This window comes from Lichenostomus cassidix, chromosome 1 (assembly GCF_008360975.1).
Source record: "Lichenostomus cassidix isolate B80296 chromosome 1, HeHo_3.0, whole genome shotgun sequence".
Lineage (NCBI taxonomy): Eukaryota > Metazoa > Chordata > Aves > Passeriformes > Meliphagidae > Lichenostomus > Lichenostomus cassidix.
This window is the reverse complement of record NC_139479.1, coordinates 94100364-94113552: the sequence shown is the minus strand read 5'-3', so window position 1 is coordinate 94113552 and position 13189 is coordinate 94100364. Positions and strand designations below refer to the sequence as shown.

At 44.1% G+C, this 13189-nt stretch overlaps 1 protein-coding gene across 10 annotated transcripts in view; it reads right to left on the bottom strand.

The window, feature by feature from the left end:
* ST3GAL6 (ST3 beta-galactoside alpha-2,3-sialyltransferase 6) overlaps nucleotides 1-12780 on the bottom strand; it is a 43138-nt gene extending 30358 nt beyond the window's left edge. For 3 of the 10 annotated variants that reach the window (XM_085071730.1, XM_085071756.1, XM_085071782.1), the window contains exon 1: nucleotides 11192-11461. The gene's annotated coding sequence lies outside the window, so the exon portion shown is untranslated. Of the gene's footprint in view, nucleotides 1-10874; nucleotides 10896-11039; nucleotides 11149-11191; nucleotides 11462-12050 lie in introns of those variants that run through there. The other 7 variants (XM_085071715.1, XM_085071747.1, XM_085071765.1 and 4 more) reach the window with 5 other exon arrangements.
* Between the last annotated feature and the right edge of the window lie 409 nt (nucleotides 12781-13189).

Genomic DNA, 13189 nt, shown 5'->3' with positions numbered 1-13189 from the left:
AGATGAAGTATTAGCTCCACAGATGGAAAACAGAAGCACAAAGCTTCAGTCAGTGCATCCTGCCAGAAAATCCCAGTGAGCAAAATACAAGGAAGCACAGGCATTAGGTGCTACTGAAATGGCCCTGGAACAGGAGCAGTATTCAGTGAACTGTGTAAAGCTGAGTTCTTTAGCCTGCTGAGAGGCAGATCATGTCACCTCCAGCTTGGGGCTATCACTGGGTTGCTATGCCACCCTTGAGATGTGAGCTAGTATTCTGGCTGGTTATCACAGTGCAATGTGAATCCCTGGCACCAGCTCAAGGTGACAGCATGCTCCACGGCATGGTGCAGACACACAATTAAAACTGCAAGCATAAAAGAGATAGACTGATTGATATTTTTCTGCTGGTAAATGTTGGTTTTAATTATTTTTCCCCTCCAAGATAGAAAACAATATTCTCTAATGTTCCAAAACGGCTTAGGACTCATTCCAATAATGGACACACTATTAAGTTAGCAGTTAAAAATGGCTAACTTTAACTTAAAAGTCAGTCCTGGATAGATCCAAATCCAACTTGTGGCTTTAAGGGGAAGGAGAATAGTAACCACTGGATTCTCATGTAACTGGTGCTTTGTAAGTATCACAGATTTCCAGAAACCTTGCCTATAATTACGATCAAGAGTAAGATGATATCCACAGCCTCAGCTTCTTGCCTGCTTTTGTGTCTTGAGATGAGAGAGGACAAGAAAGCGGACAATTTACACAAAGGTGCACATAAGTTGGGAACAGACACTTCCATATGTTGTCCTGACCCTCTCTACAGCTCTCCTATCAACATACTTCACTTCTTTTTCCTCCTTCTTCCTCTCATGTACTGAGAACACAGGCGAGCAGTTCCTGTCATGGCCAGCAGCCACAGAGAGAGATGCAGTGCAGTACCCGAAGAACTATTTTGGGTTTGGTCAAAAGCTAACCTGTGCATGCAAAGTCAAACGTAACTATGAGCTGATCATAGATACCTCAGCTTCCTCAACCCCCAAAGCTTTAACCAAACACAACAAATCCGGCTCTAACTACACCTGAAAAAAAAAGTACTTACGCTCCCCCCAACTCAGTAATACAACCTGAGGTGATAGATTTTTTCCTAGCCCTCTTACATTCTCCCAGATTAACCTTTAAAGCTTTAGCCAGCCTAAGCTAGGCTGCTATTTATATATTACACATCATAGGAGTCTGTATAATACATGAAAGAACAAAGAAACATAGCATGGGTGCTATAAATCCACACAGCTCCTCCTGCAATATATGGTGACAACACTGTTCTTTCTCACTCTGTTTCCACTCCTCCTTCAGCTCTTTTACCAGAAGAGAGTGGAATATAAACAAGCCATGCAACATGTTCTGGGGGTCAGAGTTCAGGTCATTTTCTTCTTGTACTTTGACTTGCACAACTGAAAGGTTTCAGTCAACTTGAGCTACTCTTCCCACAAGGAATAGAGCACCATGATTTTGAGTTGTTTTGCTTCTTCCCCTCCTTTTAAAGCAACCAAGGCCACAAAAATACTATACAATGCTTGAAAAAACAGAAAATTATTAATAGAAAGATATGCAACCCAGTACTACATCAGGTACTCATTCACACCACTGCTCTTTGTCCACAGCTTCCTGCAGAATCAGAGGATTGAGGTCAAACAAGCAATCCTTCTTCAGTTTCCCAGAGAGAAGAGATGGAAAAAAGTGGCAGGAAAAATGGCTGGAAATAAGCGAATTAGTCAGGTTTCAAAACAGTTCAGTTACAAACCATACCCAGCTCACCATTTTTTCCTCCACGGACTATGATCAATCTAAATAAATAAAGGTCCAACCAGAAAATTTGATCTGTATTTATTAGATGTGCACATTCACCACAGCATTAAGTTCACCTTAGAACAAGGCAACCTCTGTCTTCTAACAATGCCTAGGATATCCAAAACATCCCAGCTGATTTGGAGCTAGTGATTTAACCTCAGCTCTCACTAAAACTGCTTGAATTATAAAACCAAATCTCCCACTCAGTTAGGGGAAAATAAAGAAAAAAATCTCAACATTACGTAAAAAGAAACCCCCCCAAAAAAATCCAAGAAAACAAAACACACACAACAAAACCACAACACCAAAGTCCACTCACTAGCAAAATTAGGTCTCTCAAGGGCAGAGGCAAAAAGTCGATGGAGTTTTTGTTGCCTTTTTTTTCCTGAATAATAACAGAGGGCTTGTTTACTAGCTCCACTGCCAGCACCTGAAGAATTAAATGCTCCCCATGTACACTGACAATAAATCCAAACTAGACTAGACTATTTTGTCACTTCATCATAACAGTATAATCCTGATCTGTACTGCTGTCAGAATCTTTCCTAGATAGAAAGAGGTGCTTTTTGTATGACCTGTTTTCCCCGTAGCATTTGTAAACCCCAGTCACAATAAATTCCAAATGCACTAGGACTGCCATCATCAGATGGCACAGCTTTGTACTGTGACTTTTATGGTCCATATTTTACCATATTTTAAAAAGGAACAAGTTACATTATGCAGGTTTGTGTGGATAAAAAGGCCCAGAAAATAGATGTGAATATGCACCTGGCCAACATACAAAACAGAACAGTTTAACTGACATTTAAATAACACGCCAAGCATGTCTGTAGTCAGAGCCCCAAACACAATTTATTTCTTCATTTTTGCTGAGTTGCTCCCTGTCTTGCCTCAACTGCCAAAGGAGGAAAAAAAAAACCCAACACAGCACCACCACCCCCAAAAAACCCTCAAACCAACAACCAAAAAAAAAACCCCTAAGCCCTCAGCTGTTTATGATGCAATTTACCCCAACAGCAAATTCTGCAAGTCAATCTGCTGTGATGCATCTGTGCCAATGGGAGCTCTGGGATTCTCAGGAATGCAGCAAAACAGGTAAGTGAAAAGTGTAAAGCTAAATTAATTCAGGTAGGGAGGAAAATGGAGGTAAGTGGTAGCACTTACCCCACACTAATACAAAATCTTGGAAGCTTCTCACAGCAGGAATCCTGCCAGCTCAGGATAAATCTGCAGGACACCAGCAGTTGGAGCAGCTTCTCTGATAATGTTAACGCCTTACATTTCCCAGTGCTCCCAATGAATGCATTCATGTTGCCTTTGAATCACAAAAATTAATCAGAACACAAAACTTCACTGCTAACTCCCATCAGAAAACTAATCCCAAACTGACAGTGCCAAACTAGAAAAGCTGGAGTATTGTAAACATTAAGACTATTTTCACAAGCCTTCTTTACACAAAGCTTTGTTTTTTTAGCACTAAAGCTCAAATACATTATTTACAGTAACAACAAAACCACTCATAATAAAAGCTCTAATGAGAAGCTTCATAATCATGAGAACACTTTGTGGACATAAAATATTTTAGAGCTCACAAAGAACTGTTGTACAGTTTGCATCAGAGCCTGTATCTGATCCCCTAAAGGCCTTTAGTGCCCTGTTTTGTTTCTTAAATGTGAACACATGGAAAATTACCACTTGGAATATCCAAACAGTGCATATCCCGAGGACTGAGAGCTAAAGATGCACAGCATAGTAGGAAAATTTAGTCCTGTAAAACATTTAACAGTGTGTGAAGCCCTGACATCTTCTCTGAATGGAAAGGTTACCAGTGAGTCTACATGCATAAAATGTATAAGAAAAAGGTAATTTGTTTGTAAGGTAGTGAGTTTCCCAAGGGGAACAGAGATGAAGGTGTATCTAACTTCAGCATTTAGAGTACCATTCATTGTGTGTTTCCTTAAACAAAACTGAAATCAAACTCATAACAAAAACGAAGAACAAAGGAGCAAGCTAAACAACATAAAACCAGAACTGGAATTCTTCACAGAGCAACTAGTAGCTGCTGCAACAGAATTCAGCTCCTTGCAGGAAAGTTTGCACATGTTTATTTACATACTGCTGTGTATTCAGAGCAATAAAACGATAGTACAACAGTCTGTACTGCATTGCAAACTTTTAGTGGGTATCCATCTTATAGTGCAGTTCATAGCCCTGAATTATGTACTTCAGTTTTCCTACCTATGCAAAAGGAAAGCTAATTATATCTGATGGTAATCTTCAATTGCCATCTGTCTGGGAGAAAAGCTGCCTACATTAGTCGCTACAGCATGCTGGGAAAGTTCACATGCTTTTCTCAGTGCTACACAGAAACATCCATTTAGAGAACTTTTAGACCTCAATCCTCACTGAAGGTTAAACATAACCCATTTCCTCCCCAAAACTGAAAACTGATGTATTGCTTCCTTTTGCCTTTTTTTTTTTTTTAACTTGAAAAGGCCAGTCATGCCTAAAACTGAGGAAAGGCAAAGGTGCCTGTCACCCCACCCATGCACCCTCCCTGCCAGTCTCACAGCCCTCCTGCTGGGGATTGCCAAAATGCCTGAAGCCCACATGAGAGCAAGGAGGCACAGGGCAGCCAGGCAGGAAACTGAGGGTAGGCTGCAGACATGCAGCCTGGCCTCTGCTGCAGCAATGGCTGTACACAGTACCTTCTGAGTATCACAGCTCCCTCTGCCAGTTTGCTTTGATCCTTTATAAGCTAAGTCTGGTTTGCTGTAGGTGTAACAGAGCATCTATTTTTGCTGTTCAATTGCGTTTCACCAGTGCTTAAATGCTACAGCAAAATGAAGAGGAGTTTCTTCAGGACTGTAGTGCCTTTCAACAGATTAACTATACTCCCCTACCTGATCTTTTACGAGTATTGGATATGCTCAGGGCTGCATGTGAGAGTATCTCCTCTGACGACAAGTTAACCAGTAAACTCAAGTAAGACAGAGCTCAGCTCTCTGTGAAATCACAGCAGGGCAATGGATTTCATGGCATAGGTCTGCTCTCCCATAATTGAACCAGCCCAGATTGCACCAGTGATAAAACACAAAGTCTGATATTTCTTTCAGCACAAAATGTGAAGTCCCCTAGAGCAAGATACACCACACCTGCTGTGCTGCCTATTGACATCTTTTCTTGCTACTGACCACACCAAAAGCAGCTCAGCCTCCACCATCACCATGTCCTATCAGATTGCTATTCATGCCACAGACGATGCAGAACACCGTTAGAGCATGAAATGCCATACACTAAAAGGCTTTTTGTTCTGTTCTTTCAGATGTGTTCTCTGCATGAAATGAGATTTATGCAACCATACCCCGTATGCATGCATGCGTGTCCCTTCTTTCCTTCCCTACAGAACTTTTGAATCCCTTTGGGCTGACTTCAAGTCAAATTTGGGATTAGGAACTTAGTGTGTTTGAGATCTCCACAAGTTTTGCAAAAATAAACACCTAGCTGGGTAGAACAAGAAAACCCTATAAACTCATTTTTCATTAAAGATCAGAAAGTACATTCAACAGAAAGACATCAGAAATCTGGGTCATAATATCTTGTCACACAACCGTGTGGTAGAGCCTCTAGCCACTGAGAAAAAAAAAAGTGGTCAAGTTTTTAAATGTCTTGCACAAACATGTAAGTGTCCAGATTTCCCAAAACAGCAGTATGAAGTTCAACATCTTAGATACCCTTTTCAACCACTTAACAGGTAGTGTTAGCTGACTTCAGTCACCCAGCTTCAAAAAGTCACTTCAACACCAACCAGTATGTATTATAGGCAACATCCTCCATGAAAATTGAAGCAGATATTCTATTTCACTTTACAGTTCCTTCTGCAAAGGTCTGAACAACATCTTCAATTTAAATTAGAAATCTTTAACACAAGACTTACAGTTTGAGGCTAAGACATCTAAGAACCAATGTCCCAAGTTGAAAACAAATTATAGTGTGCCATTAGCACAGAAGAATGAAAGTTGCTTCAATGAAAATGAAGTAACAGTATCTCCTCAACATGTACTGCAAGAAAAGGCAGTCACTCTTGAAAAACTGTACAAATGGTATGTACACTAATCAGCATTTTAATCATCTGGGTACTCAAAACCCAGTTTACACACCCGGCCTGTGCTCCAGAGCACAAGGTGAGCAATGAAGGCACAAGACATAGGGTCTGCTATGTCAGACCAGTGTCCATCTAGCCCAGTTCTGTCTCTGGCAGTGACAGCATGAGATGATATTTAGGGACAGCATGTCAGGGACATTTTGTGTTTCATTCCCCTTGTCCACGCATACCCACACATCTCAACTTTCTGAGAATGGAGAATGGAAACTTCCATGAGTGAGTATAAAACTGGGAGGGGGTGAATGACAGCTTTACAGAGCACTCCAGCTTCTCAGCTGTCACCCTGCCTTATTAAATACTGCAATATATTTGGGCAAGCAAAGCTAGCTGTAGTTTTCCTGTAGCAGTTTCCTCTAAAGAAAAAAAAAATACCAAACTCAGGCTTTTCCCCAGATATAAAACGAGAAGGCAATGACTTGTCTACACAAGGGGCACAAGCAAGACTAGCTACCACATGCCAGCAAGCCTTGTGCACATTCAGCAATCTGGACAAATCCTAACTTGCGCCTGTGCTTCATCAAGTGGATTTAATATTATGGCTCCATTTAATCTTGTGCAAATGTTGTGTTCAAACAAACATTACAGCCTATCTCCCATCTACACCACTAACCTCCTCCTTGTCTCAGTCCCACATACCAACTTCAGACTACCCGAAGCACTGCAGAGATAGAGATGATGTTTCCGGGGTGCTCAGATGTGACACGGGTGGATGATGAGAGACTGGCAGGTTCCAAAACTTCAAAGAAGTAGAAAATACCTGTTTTAACTGCCAAATGATGAACAAGGTTTCATTCGGCAACAACAGCTCCTGGGCAGAAAACACATTCCTCTCTCTTCACTGCAGTGAGAAAAACCCACAAGTTGCATTATGCTTGGGTGCTTTTATAGCCCTGTCCCCAAACAGGTCGTTTCCCCTACACACGTCATCATGTAAGCAAAAACATATCAGCACAACCCACCTTCAAAAACTACCTGCCTAGGAGGGAGCTATGGTAACCTACAATTACATGAGAAAAAAAAAAATATTATGGCAAAAACAACTTCAATTTCTTTCTTACCCTGAGAAAGGGACTTCTCTCTTCATCCCACACGTGATGCAATTTGTATTTTATACACAAACACATATTCTGTATTGACTGTTAAATGGCCATCACATTTCCTGTGCCTATCTCTGTTAAAGCTCTGGCTAAGCTCATGCCCCTCACACCATTCTTATTTCACTGCTGGCCACAGGACTCAGAGAAGCAGGAAAAACAAGCAGTGTCTGGATACCACTGCAATGCAAATGTCAGTCTGCAGATCCAGTCTAACAAAGAATTCTTCCAAGCTCTGCAGCAGCTGATCCTTAGTGTGCTCACAAGAAGGGCTAAAAACTATACTGAAACTGAGTTCAATAGTCTGTAGAAATCTAAGACTGCTAGCCACACACCTCACAAATAAGGCTTCCTACTGGGTAGTGGCCCAAAAGAAAGCAATACTGCAGCTCAGGGAATGGAAACTTGCACTGCAAATCAACGGATGTTAAGAACTTCAGTGATTAAGACAGACCTTCATTTCACTCCTGCCTGCTATTAAAACCAGTTCCTAGATTACTCCATCCCTGCCCTCCTAACAGGAGGGAGGATCAACTGGCTCCTTAGGTTTTCCAGCCTTCCCTTCCCAGTCAGAGCATGTGGAGGGTATTCCATTTTTTTTGCCTTGCCCTTCCTGGCTCCCTATATACGCTAGAATGTAAGAAACAGTTTTGGACACCATACCCCAGTTTTACTGCTGCTGCTGGAGATGGGAGCAGAGGTAACTGAACAGTTCCACACAAACTTTGGGTATTACCTGGGGACACTCACAATTTGCTCACTGTGACACTGCTGTAAAGGGTCCTCCTCAAGGGATACCAAGGCTTCTCTTTTGCCATTGAGACTGAAGAATGACCAACTAGGAAGGCTGAAGAGCCAATCCACCTGAGCAAAATTAACCTAAAAAGGACATGGTATTTTAAGACAGGTACAGAACAGAGCAAGAAGCACTGCTGCAGAGTATTTTACAACATACTGTTCCTGAATTTTTTCAATCCATTTTTCAAAAGGTGGTGACACTGCATGCAACCCACATGTTCCCCATTTCTGCTTCACAGCCCACACTAGCTAATACTGCTCATCACTTTTCAACCTTTCTGTACAAATAGCAGCTACTGGTATCAGTGATTAATACACTAAACTGCAAAGTGAGAGCTGTTGAAAGGTGACTTATGAAGAAAACAACAGCTTGTACACTGTATTTTCCTCCAGACCTCAATACACATCAAATCAAAAAAACCTAAGATTTTAGGCTCTTCTGTAGAAGGAGGATAAAAGAAAGATTTAACCTTTAGGTAATACACACAGCAAACAGTACGTAAGAGTAACTTTATTTTCATTTCCCTCGAAGGCTATGAATAGGTACAGAAGCAACCATACGTAACATGGCAAAAGTAGAAAAAACTGGATTAAAGAGGAAGTTCAGAGGGTTTTTATTCTGCTACAAAGCTTCTAGTATTTTGAATAAATAGACAATAGAAAATACAGATTCTGAAAAAGGAAAAAGGTCCTGTACTTTCAGTTACCCCATAAATTAGTTTCCCAATAATATTTACTAGTTTATCTATAAGGCCAGAGAAATTGATGAATAAATTATTCAAACTAATAACAAATTACGTATCATAAGCCTGAAAACCTAAACTCCTCTTCAACACACAGCGCACACTTCAACCAATTTAGTTAAAACAGTGCAAACATCTATAGGGAAAGTTGTCTTTCTGTAAAAAAAAGTATTTCAAGTAATCTTGAGCCCATTCCTAAAAAGCATTTAACTAGGGAACCGCAGCAGAGTACCTCACATCATACACAAAGCAAAAACCTTTGACGCTTTTAAGTAAAATAACTTTAATGTTAACACACTAAGACAAACAAACCAAGATCCTGTGCTACAGCTCAACCTATACTGTGGAGGGAAAAAAAAATACCAAAACCAAGAGCCTTTCCTCAAAAACCCCTTTGAGTCAATGGTGTAGACACCCTCATGGAGACTCATGGTGGTCTCTCAAGTTTTATCTTCAAATTATCCATTTGGCCACATCCTCTTCCAGGCCAGTGTACTTGAATCGACACCCAGAAGCATATGAAGCAACACGCAAGAAGAAAACCACAAATCACCCAAAGCAGGTTTCAGGAAGCTCTTCTAAACCTGTCTTGGGAAGACAAATCAAACCTTTACCAAGAAACACTAATCACAGCATGCCCGGAAACTAAAAAACAAGCCCAAGATAAAAGCGCTAATGGCATAAATAAGCTTCTATTCAAAAATGAGCACCCAAGGAAGAAACCGATAATTGAAAATCGTCTAAAACTGCCTCTGCCTGTAAACTATCAAAGTCTTAAGGAGGTGGTGAAGGAGAAACATCTCAAGCACTTCCAGCTGCGAAGGAGACAGTCACCACATCACCTGCTGTATTTCCCTCCTCACTGAGCCAACTCCCCTGTGTCATTGCTAAAACCATTATGTAGCAGCACACACCAACACAGCATCCCATCGGTCACCTTGGCCTAGGCAAAACACTGTAACTCACCTATTCCCTCACCTGCTTATAACTCAGGACTTAGGTACTTGTGATCTTCCTGTCAGCTGTCAGGTTTTTGTGTACCAACTAAACGCTCTGCAGCTGCTCCCATATGCAATTCTCCAAGTGACAAATGCTTACAGAGAGAACTTTTCCTTCTACTTTTGAACATGGAGGGATAGGGACACTGGGCAACTCGTGAGACTCGGGATGACTCATACATCCCACAAGCTGGAGATGTCTTCTAAAGTCAGTATGACCCTCAGGGAGACCTGAGACTTAGCCACCTTTAATTCTGCTGCTTCAGTAACAGCCACAAGCCTAAGGAGTAACTTAATGGACTGCTTCATTGCTGAAGAGGCAGATGAGCTAAAGAAGCATGTACTGCATCAGGTTGGAGAAAAAGGTAAGTAGATTTATTTAAATGAAATGAAAAACAAAGCTACAGCTGGTGAAACCTTACATGTGGAAGGAAAATTATTTTAGTTTCAGAAATACCACTTCCGAGACTTAGATAAGAGCACTGCATGTTGATGGTTAGGAAACCCTGCTCCATGCACATTTCCTTTTCCTTTGACAACTCTCTGAATTTAGTTCTTTCAGTTCCAGAGTGACCAGCCTAGTACCACTGCACTCTCCAGAAGAAATGTTATATATATTTTTACATACAACAGTTTACAGTTCAGCTGTAATAGAATTACCAGGTTAAAACAAGTAATCTCATCCCATCACAAAGTTCATTTTTTTCTTAACAGTTCTGCAACCACACTGTATGCAAGAAGTGCTCAGCAGAACGTGGGTGAAGAAAGAGACAAAAACTTAAGAAAACTGGATAGAAAGTTTCAGCTAATTAACAACACAACAAACACAAACCTCAATAGATCAGCTGCTCATCTCCCTGCAAATTTTTATTTGAGTAAGGACAGCAGAACTGATCCCACAGCTTGCTGTAACTAAAATAGAAACATCACCCCCACTGCCAAATACTAATCCAAACACTTTAGGAAAAAAAAAAAAAAAAAAGGCAGCGGACATGAAACTTCCAGGGCTTGTTTCTTTCCTAAAATCAAAATAATGGATTTGCATAGCTTAAGGCAGAGTCTACCCACAGAGCCATTGTTCCTTCCCCGAGGCCTTCGGCATTTCCAAGGGGCAATCCCCTTTCGGTACCCTCGCTAGAAGCAATCCTTTATCCGAACCTCCCTGACCAGCAGCCATGGCAAGGCGGTGGGATCACCCGACCCAAGCAATTTAGCAGAAACCACAAATCTCTGCGATTTTACTTACGGGCCGCCGTAAGCTCCACCGGGAGGCTTCCCCTGCGTGGGGCAGTGCTGCCCGCATGAGCCCACCTTCCCCCCGGTCCGGCGCTCCGGGCCCCGCCGCCCCTGATCCCGCTGTCCCCCCACCCCCATCCCGCTCCCGCCGGCGCGCCCGCCCGCCGCCACTCACCGCCCGCGGGGAGCCCCGAAGCGGCTCCGCCCGCCGCCCCGGCCTGCCAGCGGGGCTGCTCCTCCGCCCCGCGCCCACCGGGATCAGCCGGGGAAACGCGGGCGACCTCTCCCCTCCGGCACGGCACGGCACAGCCCGGCGGAGCCGCCTACCTGTGTGTGCCGAGGCGTCCGGCCGCCCACCGGACCCTCCCGCGCTCCCCGCCGCCCGCCGGGGGCGACAGCCGGCCCCGCATACGGCCCCGGGCAGCGCCTCAGCCCGGCCTCTCCCCCGGTCCCCAGCGCCGGCCGCCCGCCCGCGGCATCAGGCGCATCCGAGCGCCGCCGGGAAGGCGGGGGGCGGCGGCGCTTGGGTTTCCGTCGGGCTCATCCCCACCGGGAACCGGCTCCCGGCTCCGCCGCCGTGTTAAGGGCTTTTTTTTTTTCCCGGAAAGTTCCCAGGAACCTCTGGGAAAGGTCTGGGACGTCTCATCTCACCAGCTCTCAAAGCGGATTAAAATTGTGTTCTCTTCAAAGGAGGCTTGTAGAGGCAGGCTCCATCCCTCTGGAAATTCAGTTTAATTCCTTGAATGCTTTCACCGAGGAACACGCTGATGCATTGGAATAGCTAACTCTGCCTTTGAATAGGCGGTAATTTACATTGAATTGCAATGTTGTTGGCAGCTGCTGCCATCAGCATCCACCTTGAAGGAGATCTTAAAAGTTGGAAGCATGCATCTATATTCTACATGATTTTAAAGCTAGAACCTTTCCCGTCTAAAATGACGCAAGAGCCCGATGACATGATCATGGAGCGATTAAGGTTGGAAAAGACCCCTGAGATCCATCGTGTCCCCCCGTGGAACGTCTCCCGACAACCATCACATGTCCCGCGGCAGGCACGCCGGCAAACTCGGGAACAAGCACTTCCAGCGCACCCAGTCCTATGGGTTCAGGCACCATCCACAAGATCATCTCAGCCTGTGCAGGGGTTTACAGAGCTACGCTTGATAAAGCAGGGGTGTTCACTTACCGGTTGTCAACGGAGCAGCTTATTGTATCTTTAAATCATCCCAGGGAAGAGGACAGAACTCGTCGCTTCTGCTCAGGGCCGCCCAGGCTGTTGCTGCAGCCTCTGGCAACTCCAGCCCAGTTCCCGCATGGTGGTGCTTACGACAGGATTTAAGAGGAGGGCTTGTTCAGCTGAGCCCCATCTGCAAGAGAAATGTAGGGGGAAGCACGTTGTGTGTTTACACAGAAATGTTATTTGGCTCGAGCTTGCTGAAATTCCTCGTCCATTTATGCCAAAGCCTACCAGGGGGAGGAGAGACTCACGTGGAGATAAAGCGGTGCTACCTTCCCCTCAGTAATGACTCTGTCTTTTCTGACCGACTTCCCCGCGGAGCCAAAGCCGGTGTTCTTCGACCTCCTTCTCCTCTCTCCTCCCCCCTCCCCGGGCCAGCGGCAGGAGCCTTTCCCCCGCCCCGACAGCCCACCGGGGGTGGGGACCCACAAACCGGGAGGCAGCGAACCCCCCAGCCCCAGCCTCCAGGAATTACCATCTCATCATGAAATAAGTCACCGTGTGTGTGTTCGAGGGGGGTTGGCGGTGTGAGCCGAGCAACCTGACAGCCCCTGCACTTAATTCAGGGGCAGGATTCTCCCTCTCCAAGTAGGTTTGCGCCCTGCGATGAAACCCCAGCGAAAGCATTCCGGGGAAGAACTACCCCCTGAAGAGCTGCTGCCTGGAGCAAAACGAAGCCCCACCCAACGCGGGCGGGAGTCATGGAGCTCCTGGAAAATCTCTCCGTACCTCAGCACCCAACCGTCTGGGGCTAGACCTTGCTATTAAAAAAAAAAATCTGCCTCTGAAAAAGAGGATAAAAAGCTGATTTTGTTTGGAATCCTGTGTTGCATCAATGTTGTATTTTGCCCAGTGTATTATGATAGAAGAAATCTAATGGGTTAATAATTTAATTGTCCTCTCCTGTTTCTTTCTGTCTTTATGATCCTGACCACTTCCAATTTGAAAATTTTCTATATGATGCTTCAGTGACCTCACAGAATGTTTTTAGCATTGTATCAGAGCAAGATGCTTCCTTTATTGGAAGAGCAGCTCCTGTTTTTTGATGGCTATCACCAGGAATGACCAGAGGTGGATTCTGTTCTCAG